Below are 5780 nucleotides of genomic sequence, written 5' to 3' on the forward strand. Positions count from 1 at the left end.
ACTACCTCCCACTTCAAAAGGTTTTGTTATATTTTATGTCCAAGACTTTGATAATTTAGTCATCAATTAGTGACCTATATTGATGTTATTAAATTATTACTATTTTATATTTGTATATGTTAGATGTAGATTTTCATTAAATTTTGTTATAAACAGTTGTTTTGAAACCACTGTATTTAACCTAATTCATTCTTACTGACAGTTTTTTCATAAGTTGTGATTGTGTCATTGCTAAGTCATGTCTGACTCTTTGCAACCCCATGGACTGTAGCCTGCAATACTCCTCTGTCCATAGGTTTCTCCAGGCAAGAATACTGGAGTGGGATGCCATGCCCTCCTCCAGGGGATCTTTCTGACCCAGGGATTTAACCTGTATCTCCCTCAGTTCTCCTGAATGACAGGCAGATTCTTTACTGCTGAGCCACCAGGTTGTTACTTTCATTTAAAATTTGTTTCTATATCATGCACACATGCCTATTCATACCCTTTTCTAAAAATGCATGAATAGAATCCTATGTACATCATAGATACTCCTTTTGTTTATTCCATTCTTTCAGTGACTGTGTAATATGCCACAATGGTGGCAGAAACCAACACGGAATTGTAAAGCAACTATCCTTCAATTAAAAATAAATTTTAAAATATCCCTGGGTGGGAGGGAAAGGCAACTAGATCTCATATCTGCTTCTACATTCAGCTATTGTGATGCCACATGTTATCTGCCTGTAAAAAGGCATAGCTATTAATAGTACAGAAGTTCTTTAAGGAGAGGTTTCTCAGTCTCAGCACTACTGACCTTCTAGGGCAGGTTGGTCTTTGTGGTGGGGTGTGTCCTGTGCCTTGTAGAATGTCTAGAGCTTCCCTGGATTCCATGCACTCCTTTTCTGTGTATCCCTGGGTGGGAGGGAAAGGCAACTAGATCTCATATCTGCTTCTACATTCAGCTATTGTGATGCCACATGTTATCTGCCTGTAAAACCCTCTGTTGTACCTTCATGATGGAACCAGAGTGAAAAGAATCTTAGTATTGCTATGAAGACAGTTTTGATGTCACAGAATTCCTTTGTAAACTTCTCAGGGACTCTTTGAGAACCATTGTTTTGTGTCATCAGTAGATAAGTATAACCACAAAAATTCTTTCATTGTTTTTTAAAAATTGGTATGATGGGACTCTGCTGCTCATAAGTTTGAAGGTCTTTCATATTCTTTGTTATTCCACTGCTGTTATAACAAGGCTATAAAAAATATTGTGGGATTGTGAAGTTCAAACTGTAGTTTTAACCAAGAGTGATTTTTCTCCCAGGAGACATTGAGCAATGTGTGGGGAAATGTCTGTCTGTCACACAGAAAAGGAGTGCATGGAATCCAGGGAAGCTCTAGACATTCTACAAGGCACAGGACACACCCCACCACAAAGACCAACCTGCCCTAGAAGGTCAGTAGTGCTGAGACTGAGAAACCTCTCCTTAAAGAACTTCTGTACTATTAATAGCTATGCCTTTCTTCAGCCTGCTTCCCCAAACTTGGAACATTTTACATTTGTCAGAAGCATTAGTGAACTCCTTTGCTACCTGTTTAAAAGTCCCAATCCCAATCAATGTGACAGCTCTTTAACGTTTTTTTGTGAAAGAGGTGTTTATTGTTTTCCAAACTATTCCTGACTTTGGGCAAAGACTCATACATTTGATCACCATTTTGACTCGCCTATATTATTTTATGCCCATATACCATATGCCTATTATTCTACCATTATCAACTTTTCAAAATGATTTCTTTTTTAATTACTGTTTCTCAACTGACTTTTGAATGGTGATTTGGCTATTAAAATGTTTTACATTGTATTTAGTTAAATGCATCTTATCTTCTTACTTCTGAGTTTCTTTCCTTAGTTAAGATAGTTGGCCCTCTTGCTATATTTAAAATGGATAACCAAAAAAAAAAAAAAAAGGATAACCAACAAGGGCCTACTGTATAGCCCAGGGAACTCTGTGCAACGTTATGTGGCAGCCTCGATGGGAGTGATATTTGGGAGAGAATGCGTACCTGTGTACATATGGCTGAGTTCCTTTGCTGTTCACCTGAAACTCTCACAACATTTTAATAGGCTATATGCTAATATAAAATACAAAGTTCAAAAGGAAAAAAATAAGATAGTTGGCCTTCCTGTAGATTTTATGTGTGGTTTTCTAAATGTTCACCTGAGGGTATTGCTTACTCTTACAGTGAATATATAATCCCTCTGATTCATTGCAGTAGGACCGAGGCTGGGAATCAACTTAATTTTCTTTCAATTACATATCTATTCTGCCAGATTTCAGTCAACAATCCAACCTTTTCAAACCTATTGAAATATGACCTTGGCATACTAAATACACTTACATACTGAGACTTAATTTATTGAATCAATCAACAAATAATAATTACGTACCTGCTAAGTTTATTGTGATCCACACAGTCAAAGGCTTTGGCATACTCAATAAAGCAGAAATAGATGTTTTTCTGGAACTCTATTGCTTTTCCCATGATCCAGCGGATGTTGGCAATTTGATCTTTTCCTTTTCTAAAACCAGCTTGAACATCAGGAAGTTCACAGTTCACATATTGCTGAAGCCTGGATTGGATAATTTTGAGCATCACTTTACTAGCGTGTGAGATGAGTGCAATTCTGTGGTAGTTTGAGCATTCTTTGGCATTGCTAAATTTGTATGCAGGTCAGGAAGCAACAGTTAGAACTGGACATGGAACAACAGACTGGTTCCTACGTGACATACTCCATGTAGGAGTACATCAAGACTGTATATTTTCACCCTGTTTATTTAACTTATATGCAGAGTACCTCATGAGAAATGCTGGCCTGGAAGAAACATGAGCTGGAATCAAGATTGCTAGGAGAAATATCAATAACCTCAGATATGCAGATGACACCACCTTTATGGCAGAAAGTGAAGAGGAACTAAAAAGCCTCTTGATGAAAGTGAAAGTGGAAAGTGAAAAAGTTGGCTTAAAGCTCAACATTCAGAAAACGAAGATCATGGCATCCGGTCCCATCACTTCATGGGAAATAGATGGGGAAACAGTGAAAACAGTGTCAGACTTTTTTTCTAGGCTCCAAAATCACTGCAGATGGTGACTGCAGCCATGAAATTAAAAGACACTTACTCCTTGAAAGGAAAGTTATGACCAACCTAAATAGCATATTCAAAAGCAGTGACATTACTTTGCCAAAAAAGGTCCGTCTAAAGCTGAGCACCAAAGAATTGATGCTTTTGAACTGTGGTTTGGAAAAGACTCTTGAGAGTCCCTTGGACTGCAAGGAGATCCAACCAGTCCATTCTGAAGGAGATCAGCCCTGGGATTTCTTTGGAAGGAATGATGCTAAAGCTGAAACTCCAGTACTTTGGCCACCTCATGCAAAGAGTTGACTCATTGGAAAAGACTCTGATGTTGGGAGGGATTGGGGGCAGGAGGAGAAGGGGATGACAGAGGATGAGATGGTTGGATGGCATCACTGACTCAATGGACGTGAGTCTGAGTGAACTCTGGGAGTTGCTGATGGACAGGGAGGCCTGGTGTGCTGCGATTCATGGGGTCGCAAAGAGTCTGACAACGACTGAGTACTGATCTGATATGATCTGATCTGACCTGCTAAGTACCAAAATTTCTAGGAATATTATATATCAATTCTTTTATGTCTGTGATTTTCAACTTAATTATCAGTCCATGTTGAAGTCATCAAATTATTTTATATCTCATTGCAGTTAGCTTTTGATGCATATTTCAATTATGTTAAATATAGTTTTTTGAAACTACTGTGTATAACCTGGTTCATCCCCTCTGTCATTCTTTTTACTTTATATAACTTCACATTTATTTAAATTTGTAGGTGTACATATTTTTGCATGGCTTCCCCAGTGGCTCAGTGGTAAAGAATCTGTCTGCAGTGCAGGAGACATGAGAGACATGGGTTTGATCCCTGGGTGGAGAGTTCCCCTGGAGAAGGAAATGGCAACCCACTTCAGTAAACTTGCCAGAAAAATCCCATGGACAGAAGAGCCCAGTGGGCTTAAGTCCATAGGGTCGCAAAGAGTCACACTGAGCAATTGAATACAGCACATATATTTGCATATGTTTGAAAATAGGAAAGTGAACAAAACAGGTGAAATCCTGCTTGCTTGGATCTTGCATTATAATGAGAAGTCGGAGTACAATGGAATAAATGTATCTGTCACAGTGTGCTCAGGCTTAAATCATATAAAGTAATTATTATCTGGAGTGAATTCTGTGTTTCTTTTCAGCTGATTCTGAACAAACCCGATAGCCACATGGAAATAAACAAAGAAGACGCTTTCTCCTCCTGGGATTCACAGAGGACCCAGACCTGCAGCCTCTCTTCTTTGGGCTGTTTCTGTCCTTGTACGTGGTCACACTTGCTGGGAACCTGGGCATCATCCTGGCCATCATCTCAGACCCCCACCTCCACACCCCCATGTACTTCTTTCTCTCCAACCTGTCATTTGCAGACATCGGTTTCACCTCCACCACCATCCCAAAGATGCTATGGAACATCCAGACACAGAGTAAAGTTATCACTTATGAAGGTTGCATCATCCAGATATTTTTTTTCTTTGTATTTGGATGCCTGGACATTTTAATCCTGAGTGTGATGGCCTATGACCGCTTTGTGGCCATCTGTTACCCTCTGCACTATATGGTCATCATTAACCCCTGGGTCTGTGGGTTGCTGACTCTGGGTTCCTGGTGCCTCAGTGTCACAAGCTCCCTGCTTTAGACTTTGACTGTCTTGAGGCTGTCCTTCTGCATGAACATGAAGATCCCACACTTTTTTTGTGATCTTCTTGAAGTCCTGAAGCTCACCTGTTCTAACACCCTCATCAATAACGTAGTGGTGTATTTTGGGGCTACTGTTCTAGGTGTTTTTCCTCTCTTTTGGATCCTCTTTTCTTACTCTCAGATTTTCTCCTCCACCTGAGAATTTCATCAGCCAGGGGAAAGTATAAAGCTTTTTCCACCTGTGGATCTCACCTTTTTGTGGTTTCCTTGTTCTATAGCACAGGCCTCGGGGTCTACCTCAGTTCTGCAGTCACTTCATCCTCTAGGACAATTCTGGTGGCATCAGTGATGTACACTGTGGTCACCCCCATGCTGAACCCCTTCATCTACAGTCTGAGGAACAGAGACATGAAGGGGACCCTAGGGAGACTCCTCAGCAGGGCACCATCTCTCAGTGATGGGATTATTGTAGGACTCTCATCAGTAGCAAGGATCAAACCTTTGGTAGGCATTTTTCACAATCTTGGATATATATAAACATTAGTTTAATTTTTCTAGTTTTGTAATCACTATATCTTACTGTGCCTTGACTTTGACTATATTTAAAGACAGTGTATTATTTTTCTGGGGCTGTTATGACAAAGTACCGTAAATCAGTTGGCTTAAATAACAGAAATTTATTGCCTCACAGTTCTAGAGACTAAAATTCTGAAAACAAGGGGTAAGCAGGGTCCATTCATCCTGAAGCTGTGATCAATAACCTGTTCCATACCTAGCTTTTTAAAATTTGCTTTCTGTAGTTTTCTAGTTTCATACAATTGTGGTCAAGGAAAATGCTTGATGTAATTTCTGTTCTCTTAAATTGATTGAGGGTGTTTTGTGACTTTGTATGTGATCTATCCTGGAGATCATTTCATCTCCACTTGAAAAGAGTGTGTACTCTAGTGGGTTTGGATGTAATTCCCTCTAGATAGTGATTTAGTTCAATT

At 39.6% G+C, this 5780-nt stretch overlaps 1 pseudogene; it reads left to right on the forward strand.

Moving 5' to 3' along the window:
• The first annotated feature begins 2012 nt into the window (after positions 1 to 2012).
• LOC113896426 lies at positions 2013 to 5328 on the forward strand (annotated as a pseudogene).
• Positions 5329 to 5780: the final 452 nt, after the last annotated feature.

The sequence above is a fragment of the Bos indicus x Bos taurus genome, chromosome 7 (assembly GCF_003369695.1).
Source record: "Bos indicus x Bos taurus breed Angus x Brahman F1 hybrid chromosome 7, Bos_hybrid_MaternalHap_v2.0, whole genome shotgun sequence".
NCBI lineage: Eukaryota > Metazoa > Chordata > Mammalia > Artiodactyla > Bovidae > Bos > Bos indicus x Bos taurus.